Here is a 15239-nt window from a genome sequence, read left to right on the forward strand (position 1 = left end):
TTCCATCTCCTCCGTGGGACTCGAGACCGGTGGGTCGAGCAGGTGTCGCTCATTTCTCAATCACTACACCGGCCTCGCCCCGTTCCCAAGGGTCTGGGCCCCGCCCTACTCGTCACACTTTCTGTATAAGGATATTCACACATTTCCATCTGGTCACAGATGCTCTGCTAAATGCATAAATTTAATTTAATTTTAATTTATTCGGACTGTAATTGTTTCTCATGTGAAATGAATCTGCATGCACCTCAGTGATGAATCTCATGCATTCATGGAGATTTATTCATGGAGGAGGAGTGAGTTCTATGATCCTGCAAACCAGGGAAAGTAGTTCTCACGTTAGTAGGCTGTTCTTGGAATTTTTTATTAAATAAGTACAATTTAATTTAATAGGAAATTAATAACCTATTGATTGTGATTATTTATTATAAAACTAGGAAGATACACACAACTGAAATGAATTTCTTTTTAACTCAAAATGATGGATGTTATTTATTTAAAATGAAAATGTGTGAAAATAAGTTAGCCTCTTATTTACATACGGAAAACCTAAAGTTGCTTGGTTTACATTTTTAATGTAGATAGTCTAATTGAAGGCTATATTATGTAAACATTTAACGCCCATTTCTAATGTTTAACTGTTTATTTCCCTCTTTCTCCTTTCAACTGAGGTGGAGCGGTGATTAAATATTGTCCAGGATTTCAGTAATAAAAGTACATATTTCAAATGGATGCAAATACAGTGAAGCAACAGTTGTGTTCCTCAGTGGTCAGAAAGGATTCAAACACCAACATTCTAGATTTAGCTGGCAAAAAAATCACCAAATAGCCCATGTAAATTATGAAAATATCTTACATTACTATCAGAAACAATTATTGTCCAAATAGGGGTAATGCCCATCAAAATGGCCTCCAGCAATGGCCAACATCACTCAACTCTCTAATAAGACATTTGAAATAAAAACCTCTCCACAGTGCAAACACAAATATGCAGTGGATTTTAACAGGCACAATTAAATTACTTTTTTTTTTTACTTGACTTTTCAAGTCTTAAGACTGTTCAAGATTTTACAAGTGCTTTATAATTAATAATTTATTACAATTTCTAATTTGAAAAAAAATGCAGCAAGCTTTTTATACTTTAATTTTAGGCCATACTGTCCAAAAATGTACACCGATAGACAGTTTTTCCTGGTTTTATGTCCATTGCTGTAGCCTCTGTTGTCATTATACAGTATGAGAGCGCCGTCTAGAGGCGAAATCATTCACATCTCGTGGTTTTTGTTTAGAAACAAGCGCCGCATTGAGCTTTAAAATATAGACAACGAAACGGCATGTATACAGTACACTACATTATATGTTTACATATGATTATAAAGTTGTTGACTAGATGTTGCGTTAGTGGAGGGCAGCAATAGGTCAAGGCTGAGAGGACGCGAACATTAGAAGCATATCAAACATTAGACCAATATGACAAAAACACGCAAGTCCAACACAAATGTTTAATGTCACGATTGTTACCATCTATTTACATTAGTTTATATAAAGCTGGTCGCATTTATGCATTGGTTAGCCAGCAAAGTTGCATATTTAAAACTGACGAGAAGAAACAAATTGTTGACAGACACATTAACATACCTCTTTTGAATTTTTGACTTTAATCTTCACAAAAAGTTATATTTCTGTAACATAAGTAATTACCAAATAATTAGAATTGAATGTTATAACTGGCTCAAGAAGATTCTGAAATATTTCCATTTAATATGGTTAGCTGGTTATTTTTTTTTTCCTTGTTATTCTTCTGCATATATATATATATATATATATATATACAGACCAAAAGTTTGGACACACCTTCTCATTCAAAGAGTTTTCTTTATTTTCATGACTATGAAAATTGTAGATTCACACTGAAGGCATCAAAACTATGAATTAACACATGTGGAATTATATATGGAATTATATACATAACAATAAAGTGTAAAACAACTGAAAATATTTCATATTCTAGGTTCTTCAAAGTAGCCACCTTTTGCTTTGATTACTGCTTTGCACACTCTTGGCATTCTCTTGATGAGCTTCAAGAGGTTGTCACCTGAAATGGTCTTCCAACAGTCTTGAAGGAGTTCCCCGAGAGATGCTTAGCACTTGTTGGCCCTTTTGCCTTCCGTCTGTGGTCCAGCTCACCCCTAAACCATCTCGATTGGGTTCAGGTCCGGTGACTGTGGAGGCCAGGTCATCTGGCGCAGCACCCCATCACTCTCCTTCTTGGTCAAATAGCCCTTGATGCCTTCAGTGTGACTCTACAATTTTCATAGTCATGAAAATAAAGAAAACTCTTTGAATGAGAAGGTGTGTCCAAACTTTTGGTCTGTACTGTATATATATATATATTTGAGAACATGTGGCCACATCCACAAGCAGTGAGGAACACTGCAGTTGACATTATAGGCCTACTGTATGCCTACTTAAATTTTTTCTTATCTAATTTTTTCAAATTTTAAGTTTTTGGAAAAACCTGTTGTGAGTTGATTATACCATTAATAATTTTCACATTTTGTTTAATTATTCAAGTGTCTGTACTTTTCTCTTTAGTCTATTACAATGATGTAGGAATCTGTAAAACCATAATGAAAGCTGCATCATATGTTTTCTACAACTTTATTTAATGATTGTACTAAAACTACACAATGAAACTTTGGGTATCTTGTGTGTGGGTGATCTAAAGTAATGTTCCTATGATATTTCATAATAAAGGAGTTTTTTTAACCAATACAAATGCAAATGCAAGGCTTCTTTTAAAGATATGAACGCAATATGCAAATATGATTTGTTCGAAATTAAAGAACACATTTGCGAAAGACACTTGAATAATTAAAAAAAATTTGAAAATTATTAATGGAATAATCAACTCACAACAGGTTTTTTAAAAACTTTAAATTAGAAAAAAAAATTACAGTAGGCCTAAAATGTCAACTGCAGTTCCTCACTGCTTGTGGATTTGGCCACAGGTTCTCATCCACATCATAGTGTATGTTTTCATTAGCTAAACATCTTGGAAAATCAGCATCTTCTGTCATGGGCACCTAAATAGGAAACGGATCAGCCTCCCGCAGTTGATTTTGATATTCTAGGTCTCCTGCGACGTCATTACATGCATTATCTACGGCATGGAGAAGAGCGACTTTATTCTGAACCTTCCACCTCCACGTGGATAAAAAAACAGTAAGGAGTACAGTAAGGAAAGTAGAGTATGGGGTAAATACAAGGTAATAAACGGTGGATGGGCCTGAAACCATGATAGCTCTAAGTGCCGTCGCTAGGAATTCTGGACTCACTGCAATTCTGGTCAAAGCCTGCCTCATTTAAAAATATTAATGGTTTTCATCAGCTTCCAGTTCTATAACCCTCTTTTTGGGGATTTTTTTTCTGTCTTGCCAACTGCATCTTAAAACTGATCATACCTGAAGATACCTTCACGTTCATAATCTAAACATTCAATATTGTTCATCACTTTCCATAAGAACTATGCTTCAAAAGTAATGCAGCAGTTATGTAGCATTTTGAGCAGATGTATCAAATGGCAGTTAGATCATTGTAATGAAATGAAATGAATAGACATTCAGTTCATCAGTTCAGATCAAGCCTGCCGTTCAGCAGGTTCAAACGTGGTCCAGGGACAAAATAGAAAAGCTAAGAGGCTGTTTTGAGTGCACTGAATGGGACTTATTTTTTAACGATGATGACTGTTGTAGTAATCATGAATTGTTGAATGATACAATAACCTGCTATGTTAATTTTTGTGTAAATTCAGTGGTTCAAACAAAGAATATCAGAGTCTATCCAAATAATAAGCCGTGGATTAACAAAGATCTGAAACATTACCTAAACATGAAGAAAATTGCCTTCTTGCATAATGATCAGCAGAAAGTAAAAGAGTTAAACAAAGCAGTAAAATGTAAGATAAAAGATGCACAGAATGAATATAAAGAGAATGTTGAAGAGAAATTAAAAACAGGGAATATAAGAGACACATGGAAGGGTTTGAATACAATGATGGGTAGACAAAATAAAAGAGTTCAATAACATGAAGACCCTCATTGTCTTGCAAATAATCCTAATATTTTTTATTCACGATTTGATAATGATTTTAATTATGATTTGTCTGTTAGTAATGAATTAATGATGACCATGACTCAATCACAGCCTATGATTATACAGGAGAGGGAGGTTGTCACAGTGCTTCATAAAATTAAACCGCATAAGGCATCTGGCCCAGATGGCCTGAAGGGGAAAGTCCTGAAAGAATGTGCAGCACAACTTGGATATGTGTGTACAAGGTTATTTCAAATCTTCCTGGACAATGGTTTCGTACCATTAGCCTGGAAGAATTCCATTGTCATCCCGGTGCCGAAAATACCTAATGCAAAATCTCTCAAAGACTTTCGCCCAATCGCACTCACATCTATTCTGTGTAAATGTATGGAGCACAAAGGAAAGTCGTGGCCAAAAGTTTTGAGAATTAAATAAATATTGGAAATTGGAAAAGTTGCTGCTTAAGTTTTTATAATAGCAATTTGCATATACTCCAGAATGTTATGAAGAGTGATCAGATGAATTGCATAGTCCTTCTTTGCCATGAAAATTAACTTAATCCCCAAAAAACTTTTCCACTGCATTTCATTGCTGTCATTAAAGGACCTTCTGAGATCATTTCAGTAATCGTCTTGTTAACTCAGGTGAGAATGTTGACGAGCACAAGGCTGGAGATCATTATGTCAGGCTGATTGGGTTAGAATGGCAGACTTGACATGTTAAAAGGAGGGTGATGTTTGAAATCATTGTTCTTCCATTGTTAACCATGGTGACCTGCAAAGAAACGCGTGCAGCCATCATTGCGTTGCATAAAAATGGCTTCACAGGCAAGGATATTGTGGCTACTAAGATTGCACCTAAATCAACAATTTATAGGATCATCAAGAACTTCAAGGAAAGAGGTTCAATTCTTGTAAAGAAGGCTTCAGGGCGTCCAAGAAAGTCCAGCAAGCGCCAGGATCGTCTCCTAAAGAGGATTCAGCTGCGGGATCGGAGTGCCACCAGTGCAGAGCTTGCTCAGGAATGGCAGCAGGCAGGTGTGAGCGCATCTGCACGCACAGTGAGGCGAAGACTTTTGGAAGATGGCCTGGTGTCAAGAAGGGCAGCAAAGAAGCCACCTCTCCAAAAAAAACATCAGGGACAGATTGATCTTCTGCAGAAAGTATAGTGAATGGACTGCTGAGGACTGGGGCAAAGTCATATTCTCAGATGAAGCCCCTTTCCGATTGTTTGGGGCATTTGGAAAAAGGCTTGTCCAGAGAAGAAAAGGTGAGCGCTACCATCAGTCCTGTGTCATGCCAACAGTAAAGCATCCTGACACCATTCATGTGTGGGGTTGCTTCTCATCCAAGGGAGTGGGCTCACTCACAATTCTGCCCAAAAACACAGCCGTGAATAAAGAATGGTACCAAAACACCCTCCAACAGCAACTTCTTCCAACAATCCAACAACAGTTTGGTGAAGAACAATGCATTTTCCAGCACGATGGAGCACCGTGCCATAAAGCAAAAGTGATAACTAAATGGCTCGGGGACCAGAATGTTGAAATTTTGGGTCCATGGCCTGGAAACTCCCCAGATCTTAATCCCATTGAGAACTTGTGGTCAATCCTCAAGAGGCGGGTGGACAAACAAAAACCCACTAATTCTGACAAACTCCAAGAAGTGATTATGAAAGAATGGGTTGCTATCAGTCAGGATTTGGCCCAGAAGTTGATTGAGAGCATGCCCAGTCGTATTGCAGAGGTCCTGAAAAGGAAGGGCCAACACTGCAAAACTGACTCTTTGCATAAATGTCATGTAATTGTCGATAAAAGTCTTTGAAACATATGAAGTGCTTGTAATTATATTTCAGTACATCACAGAAACAACTGAAACAAAGATCTAAAAGCAGTTTAGCAGCAAACTTTTTGAAAACTTATATTTATGTAATTCTCAAAGAACTGTTATCGAAAAGGAACTGTTATCCCAAATCGAGACATGCATAGACCCCATGCAATGTGCCTATCGGCAAATAGGAGCACTGTGGATGCCTCTCTCACTCTTTTAAATAAGGTTCAAAATCATCTAGATAACTCATGAAGAGTTCGAATACTCTTCATGGATTTCTCATCAGCTTTTAATACTGTCCAACCTCATCTTCTTTTAAAGCGCCTCTATGAGTTAGGTGCTAATAGTTGGATGATTTCATGGATTAAGGAGTTTTTAAAAGGTCGCCCTCAGTGAGTTTGTGTTAATAATGTTATGTCGGATTGCTTGGTTTTAGATACTGGGGTACCGCAGGGATGTGTACGGTCTCCAATAGTTTTTTCCATATACATAAATGAACTGAAGTGCAATGACGATAACCTTACCCTTATAAAATATGCCGATGATATGGCATTGGTCTCATGTCAGAAAGAAATTAACTGCACCTCATATTTTGAGTACATTGACAGTATTATCTGTTGGTTTGAGAGTAGTTTTTTACATCTTAATATTGTAAAGACAAAAGAGCTATATTTGAGAAATCAGTCGAGAAGAGTAGATACTGCATCTGAATATAAACCAGTTGTCATAAAGGAAAAAACTGTAGAGCAGGTCTCGAATTTTAAATACTTGGGTACAATTATAGATGAGAAACTTAATTTTGAAAGTAATGTGGAGTACATTCATAAAAAAGCACGACAACGCCTGGGTCTCCTCAGGAAACTGAGAAGCTTCAATATTAGTCAGCAGACTCTAACTATGTTATATCGATCAATGATTGAGAGTATTCTCACATATAATATTGTTTCATGGTATGGCAATCTAACAATAAAACAAAAGAACAAACTCTCACAAATAATTAATTAAGCAAATAAGATTACTGGACAAAAACAACAGCCACTTCAGAGCTTGTTCGATCATTTTATGGGTAAAATGGCAATTGCAATTTTTAAAGATAACACACACCCTCTTCACTCTGCTTTTGAATTGCTCCCATCTGGACGTAGACTAAAAATTCCCTTGGCTAGAAAAAATGTCTATAAAAGATCTTTTCTTCCAAAAGGCAGTGATTATCTTGAATCGTACAGTGTTTTAATTGAAACAATAGAACGTCTGTCGATATTTTTAATTTTTCTTTCTTACAGTGTTTAACTATAGAATTTTTTTTGTATTTGTGCTGTTGATGCGTGATGTGATTTTTAAGCAGTGAATGTATGTAACAGTGTCAAAGAATAATTTCCTCTGTGAAAACAGACTGGACAATAAAGTTCAATCAATCAATCAATCATGTAATGTGTAAGTTGCAATTTGGAATAGTAATTGATGATAAGTTGTGTAATTTTGAACCAGTGATTTTAGTTCAGTGAACAAAAGATCTTTGGTTCATGTGTATTATGTCCAAGCATTTGGAAAAAGTGTTGTGTTTTGAAAAATGTTGCATTTTGATAATCGGTTGTGATTTATGTGTCTTTCGAAATATGACATGAAGGTTCTTTTTTAGTGCAAAAAATATTGTGAAAAACGACGACTCTGTTGATGGAAACAGGTTACAGCCGCTAATCTGTAATGAAAACCCGTTAGCATCATGGTGTTAGCATGTAGCCCATGCTGCCCATGGTTGGTGGCATCATTAAAAGGTACAAGGATGCTGCAGTACCTCCACCTGAACTGCTGTATGTCGACAGAGACTGCTGTGGGGGTACTTACCTCAAAAAAATATTTGAGGAATGGAAGGACATGGAAATCAGACTGGACATCTGGCATTTCATGCGAAGGATTTCTGTAGGATGCACAACAGATTCTCATCAGCTCTATTCTACATTCATGGCCCACCTCAGTCGCTGTATTTTCTCCTGGGATCAGGAGGACGTGGACAGGCTTATAAGGGCAAAGTGTGCAGAGTTGGAGGCTCAGCTGATGCAACCTTCAGATGCTGATGTTTTGCGTCGCCTTGGTAAGAGTGTACTGGCCCTAAACTGTAAAAGAACAACATGTGGCACAAGGAAGACTGCAGATCTCATCTCCCAGCTGATCGATTCATCGGATCGGGAGAGGGGACGTGACACTTTGGGTGTGCCTCTCATCAATTCTGCTCGAATGGCTGAGATATGGAAGTCTCAGAGGAAGCATGTAGCCTGCATTCAGGATCCCTCTGGTGTACAGCTCTACGTGCAAACAGGAACACTGACAAAGGGAGGGCACACTCTGCCAACATATAGGTGTGCAAGAGGTTCAACTTCTTTAGAATCGTTCCACCTACATCTAAACAGGTTCATTCCAGGTAAAGTAACTGTCCTGTAAGTCTTTTAGATTAAATGTATTATGTTTGTAACATAAGTGTTCTATCATTTAAATTTTAGGGACGCTGGCCAGTGATACATTTTTCCAGGCCTACCTGTTGGATGGATTGGCCAGGTGGAATGAAGACAGAGCAAATGCTGCAACCTCTCAGGGCAAGCAGGGGCACCATTCATACAGTGGCCTCCTTCGTCATGCTACTAATGTGCGGGGAGAAGATGTTCTTGGACAGAAGCTGGTGCCATTTATTACTCCACATCAGTATACTGGTACATTCATTGAAGTTGTCTGTCATAGTTAACTGAACATTAGTCTTTATTATACTGTATTATGAAAGTTGTGAAAATTTGTGAACTGTAAATTTGTGGTTTACTGCTGACAAATCATTTTTTTCTTTTGTTGTGTGTTAGGTGAACTGATCGGAGTAGAATATCTTTACCAGCAGACCGGTGAGGTTGCAAAGGTCTACATGTCTGCAATTCAGGAACTTGAGACTGTTGATGTGTGTGTTGCAGAAGATGAGAGCTATGTGGAACCCGTGGACTTTGATGACTTAACTCTCTCTACATTTGAGGAAGAAAAGCCTCCTCCTGTGTTGCCCTCTACATCATCTACAGTGCCCTTAGAGAATCCACAGGTGTTGCCCTCTGTACCCTCAGTAGTTCCCTGTTTGCTGTCCTCTGCACCATCAGTGGTTCCCTGCGTGTTGCCCTCTCCTCCATCTACAGTGCCCTCAGAGAATCCACAGGTGTTGCCCTCTGCACCATAAGTGGTTCCCCGTGTGTTGTCCTCTCCTCCATCTACAGTGCCCTCAGAGAATCCACAGGTGTTGTCCTCTGCACCATCAGTGGTTCCCCGTGTGTTGTCCTCTGCAATGCAATCTGCTTTTCCTGATGTAAGAATCCAGGTTTTTCATACATTATATGTAGGTACTGGATTGTTTAAACAGAAATAGAATTGTCTGTTTGATTTTTTTTCTTATAATTTCTCTTTACTTTTTTATTTATCAATTCCATGTATATACATTGTTTGTCTATATACACTGGTGGTCAAAAAAAAATTAAAGAAAAGAAACCCTTATGCTTAATAAACCTGGACTTATTTAGAAATGGTAATATTATGATTTTTACCATTTTAAATAACATATTATACATATTTTTAAGATAAGACTTTAGATTTTAAAGTAATTAATTCCTGGGTTGACAAAATTTTAATTTTCTACAGTCTTCTGTGTCACATGATTCACATGATCTTACATTTTTATTTTATTTCATTTTATTTAGGATTCTGTTGGACCTGACAACATTAAAGGCTTTAGTGCAGTCCAGAAGTTAGCTGAGACATCGGTTGGACTCAGGGACCACAGCCTTGCCTTGACAAGAGAGGAAACTGCACAAATTATTAGTTTGTGGCAAGGGTTGGCAGATTATGACAAAGAAAGGATTGTTTACTCAGCACGCCATCAGTCCTCCCTCAACAAAGGGCGGTTTAGGGCTAACAAAAAAATTGTGGCACCAGGAGTAGAGAGTACCAGAAGATCATCATATTTATTCATGTCTGAATTGTTGAATGTTATCTGTTTCTTGAATAGTGTGATTACAATTGTGCTCATAAATTTACATATCCCTTGCAGAATGTGCAAAATATTAATAATTTAAAAAAAATAAGAGGAATCATGAAAATTGCATGTTATTGTTTATGTAGTACTACCCTGAATAAACTATTTCACATAACTGATGTTTGTATATAACCCACAAGACAAAATAATAGCTGAATTTATAAAAATGACCCCGTTCAAAATTTTACATACCTTTGAATCTTACTACTGTGTGTTGTTTCTTAGATGGTACATTACTGTTTTTATGTTTTGTCATAGTTGTTCATGAATCTGCAATCTGTTTTCATTCCCTCATATTTTTAGATGTTTTGTTGGAGCAAACAGTCCTGCACAGTGGCCTGACTGCAACAGAATTGTTGAGGCAGTTTTTGTAAAACTCTGCGCTCTCTGTCCTAACCCTGTACATCAAGGGGGGGTTAAAATATCACGATTTACGTCATTGTACGTGCCTACAAGCATATCAGAGAGTGCAAGAAGGATTCTTGGAGACCAAACATCTCAACGTCCTCTCTAAATCTTGGTCGGCTCGCTCAGACTGTCCGTTACTTTGGGGATGATAACCCGAAGACAAGCTAACTGACCCTCCTAGCAATTTACAAAACTCTTTCCAAAATTTGGATATAAATTGAGATCCCCTGTCAGAAACCACGTCTACCGGGAGGCCATGAAGCCGAAAGACGTGATCTAGGACAGTGACTGCTGTTTCCTTGGCTGTCAGTAATTTGGGCAAGGGAATGAAATGTGCCGCCTTCGAGAACCGGTCTATTACGGTCAAAACGACCGTCATGCCATTAGAGGACGGGAGGGCGGTAACAAAATCTAGTGCGATGTGGGACCAGGGTCTCGAAGGGTCAGACAGCGGTTGAAGGAGCCCATCAGGAGGTTGGTTAGATGACTTCCCACTGGCGCAAACTGAGCAAGCCAAAACAAAATCACGGACATCACGAGCCATACGTGGCCACCAGAATCGTTGTTTAACCAACCCATTAGTTCGACTTATCCCTGGGTGACAAGCCACGTTAGAGCAGTGACCCCACTGGACGACTTCAGACCTTAACCCCTCCGGCACAAATAAACGGTTCGGTGGACAACCGGGCGGAGGTGTTACCCCTTGTAAGGCCATCTTGACCTTCGACTCGACCTCCCATACGAGTGCTGAGACCACTAATTTCTCAGGTAAAATACACTCGGGAGTCACCGGGTGGGCGGAGGGATCAAAAAGACATGATAAAGAAACGGGTTTGACATTTTTGGAACCCGGGCGGTACGATAAAGTAAAATCAAAGCGACCGAAAAAAAGTGCCCACCGAGCCTGCCTGGAATTGAGTCTTTTGGCAGTTCTAATGTATTCTAAATTCTCTGTTACCAATGTCATAATTGCATTCAGCAGGAGATAATCGATGGGGAAAAAACGCGCAAGGATGTACCTTATCATCCGAGACAGCACGTTGGGACAACACTGCTCCTACCCCCACCTCTGAAGCGTCGACCTCCACCACGAACTGCCGTGTGGGATCAGGGGCCACAAGGATGGGAGCCGAAACGAAGCGGCTTTTGAGGTCAGTGAACGCAGTCTCAGCTGCATCCGACCACCTGAACGGAGTACTGGGAGAGGTCAAGGCTGTCAGAGGTGAGGCTAGTTGGCTGAAATTGCGAATGAAACGCCGATAGAAGTTGGCGAACCCCAGAAACCACTGTAGGGCCTTACGGGAATCTGGAGATGGCCAATCTATCACAGCCTTAACTTTGTCAGGGTCCATACGTATTCCCTTGGACGAGATGATATACCCTAGGAAGGGAACAAACTGTGCATGGAATACGCATTTCTCCGCCTTGACAAAAAGCCCATTCTCAAGTAACCTCTGGAGCACTCGTCTGACATGTTGAACGTGTTCCTGGAGAGATGAAGAACAAAACCTTCTTGTGGGTAAGAACCATCCTTCTTACCCACAAAAAAGAATCCCGCCCCCGCTGGAGAAGAGGAAGGACGGATGAACCCAGATGCTAAGGAATCAGAAATGTATTTCTTCCATGGCCTCCCTCTCAGGAATAGAAAGAGAGTATAACTTGCCTTTAGGCGGAGACTTACCTGGCACTAAATCTATGGCACAGTCGTAGGGACGATGCGGAGGAAGAGAAGCAGCACGGGACTTACTGAACACCTCCTTCAGGTCCAGATACTCTGCGGACACGTTTGGCAAAACCATGTTCTCCTTCTGAAAGACAGAAACAGGGACAACAGGACAAGCAGAAACCAGACAAGACTCATGACAACTTTCACTTCACAATGTGACTGTGTTGGAACCCCACTCCACTCGTGGATTATGTTTTATTAACCAGGGGTGACCTAACACAATGGGAGCTACAGGGGAGGCCATGAGGAAAAAGGATATGGTTTCACAATGATTGCCAGAGGTGAGCAGAGTGATGGGTTCTGTGTAGTGTGTGACGTGAGGCAGTTCCTGGCCGTTGAGTGCGGTGACAAGAATGGGAAGCGACACAGGCAGGACAGGAATGTTCAGGTGACGTGCAAGGAGTGAGTTGATGAAATTACCTTCAGCTCCGGAATCCAGAAGGGCGTGACAGTCGTGAGTTTGATTCTCCCACCGCAGTTTCACAGGAAGGAGAGTCGATGATGTTGTTGAGGACTTCCCAGCGGAGATCCCACCCAATAGTAGCCTCAAGTTTACTACCGGGCTGGCTCTGTCCGGAGAGATGGTATGGTGCTTAGGACTGGTCTGACGACCCAGGCGATTAATCCGGGCATCAACTCGTAAGGCTAAGTCAATAAGACCGTTGAGTGTGGGAGGCAGCTCGAGGAGGTAGATCTCCTTTTGAACACGGTCGGCCAGCCCATGCAGGAATCAATCCCACTGCGCCGCCTCGTTCCACTGGCACGCGGCTGCCAGGGTGCGGAACTGAATGGAGTAATCCGTGACCGAAGAGATTCCCTGATGTAAGTCTGAGAGCTGGTGAGCGGCTTCCCTGCCGGTCGCGGCTCAATCGAATACCCTCCTCATTTCCTCCGAGAGGGAGTGGAACGAGGCGCAACACGGATGTTGATTTTCCCACACCGCCGTCCCCCATAGGGCGGCCTTGCCCGACAGTAGATTGAGCGTGAACGCCACTTTAGATTCCTCGGTGGCGAAGGTGCGGGGCTGCAAGGCAAAGCGCATGGAACATTTATTTAGGAAAGTTCTGCAGAAAGCTGGCTCACCGGAGTAGTTTTCTGGTGCCGGAAGTCGCGGCTCTGGCTGGAAGTGGTCCTGGGGGGTCTCCCGGGGGACGGGCGGTGCAGGCGGTGCGATGGGCGCAGTGGGAGAAGTGAGCTGATGAATCTGCTGGGTGAGCTCGGACACCTGTGCCACCAGCGCTTGGATAGCGTGTCCGGTGTTAGAGACGCTCTCCTGCTGCTGATCCATGCGTTTGACACTGTGGGGCATAAAGTCTGTTAGAGTGTTGGTGCTCGCTGCTTCCATGATGGTGAGAACGTTCTGTGACGACTGGGTGAAGGAGGAGCTGGAAACAAGTGCGAGTTAAACAGTTTAATGAATATGAAACAGACAAACAGGGGTACAACACGATGCTGGGAAGACGACAATCGAAGACAGCGGTGAGGAATCCGGATGGTGACGGTGAGAAGGCAGCAGGAGAGGATGGCACAGGAACTGCGGGGATTCGAGCCGAAGGTAAGTCGTGATGCTTTGTGGAAGTGCGGAGAGTGGATGAGGTTCCGGGGGAAGACACGAACATCCAACGCAAACAACACAGAAGCAAGAGACAGAGATCAGACATGAAACAACGTTCTCGCAAACACAAGACGTGAGACAAGCCAATATATAGGGAGTGTGTAATGAGTGACAGCTGCTGCTGATGACAATTAACGGAGACGCCCACAAACTAATCAGTGCAGACGCAAAACACACAGACTTCACCACAAAGTGCAAAACCCAGAGATCACGGTTTACCAACCGTGACACCCTTATATTACCACTGAAGAAGTTTGTATTTTTTATTACTGTTGTTCTTAATAGTAGATGCCATGACAGAATTGCACTGTGGTTTTAAATGGTAATATTGGGTTGCTATTTGTTTATTTATTTATATATTTTTATTCATTTCTTTTTTTTTTATTAATTAATTAATGTTATTATTATTATTATTTATTTAATTTTTATTACTATTGTTCTTGTTATTAATAGTAGATGCCTTGACAGAATTGCACTGTGGTTTTAAAAGTTTATTTTGGTTTGTTATCGATTGATTTATTATTTTATCTATTTATTATTTATTTTATTATTATTAATTGTATTTATTTTTTATTTATTTTACTGACATTGGAATATTGCAATGGTTGGATAGGTTTGTTTTGGTTTGTTATTTTTTTTTCACTAGTGTGCCAAAGGGTAAATGATTGTTTGAATGTTCTGGACTGATTGCACTGCTGTGGCAGATGCTTTTGTTGAACTTAAACATCTATCCAAATAAAAGGGTTATTAATATTTGCCTTCATATTATTGTTATTGTGCCTGTTTGTGTTCTCACAATATTTGTACCTGTAAAAACATAAAATAAAAGTCTTCCAGTATTACATAAAACACAATAAATACAGTAACAGTCAGAATAAGGCAGAAAATATAATTTATTGTTTCTATACTGTCAAAAAGGTGTCATTTAGCACTGCGTTATTCATATGTTTTGTTAAGAAAATTGATCCTTTTTTTTATCCAGTGACAAGCTGCATGCCTTTGTCCATATCAAGCGTGCCGCACAAGCCCTGAAAAGTTAAGCCAAAACGTCTCGATCGCCCCCTGGTGAGTGGTCTTAGTATAGGTCATAAACCCCGCCTCCCCATGTTATTCAATGGGACGCGAGACCAACTAAACAATTAAATTACCCTTCAAATATCTTTTTTCCGAAGCTGTTTTTTGTCATTTACTGTAGTTTGTATCACGCTAATGTAAATTCAAGTGTTCGTTTTTAAAATAAGTTGTTTTTTAGATAGTTATTTAATGCTCTAAAAACGGTGGTGTGACGTCGTGATTGACAGCTGTGATTGACAGCTCTCTGAGCCGAGGAGGCACTGAAGCGTCAACAGGCTTTTTTCATGATCTTCGGAGGACTGAGGAGATTGTATTTACCTTATTTTAATGAGATTGGAGTGGAACGGAGCAGACAGAGTCCACAGGAGCAGGACTCCACTTCCAAAACAGTGCAGATTACGGTATGTGGATTCTGCGAGGGAGAGTGAGGGCGGGGCACAG

This window comes from Carassius carassius, chromosome 3 (assembly GCF_963082965.1).
Source record: "Carassius carassius chromosome 3, fCarCar2.1, whole genome shotgun sequence".
Classification (NCBI taxonomy): domain Eukaryota; kingdom Metazoa; phylum Chordata; class Actinopteri; order Cypriniformes; family Cyprinidae; genus Carassius; species Carassius carassius.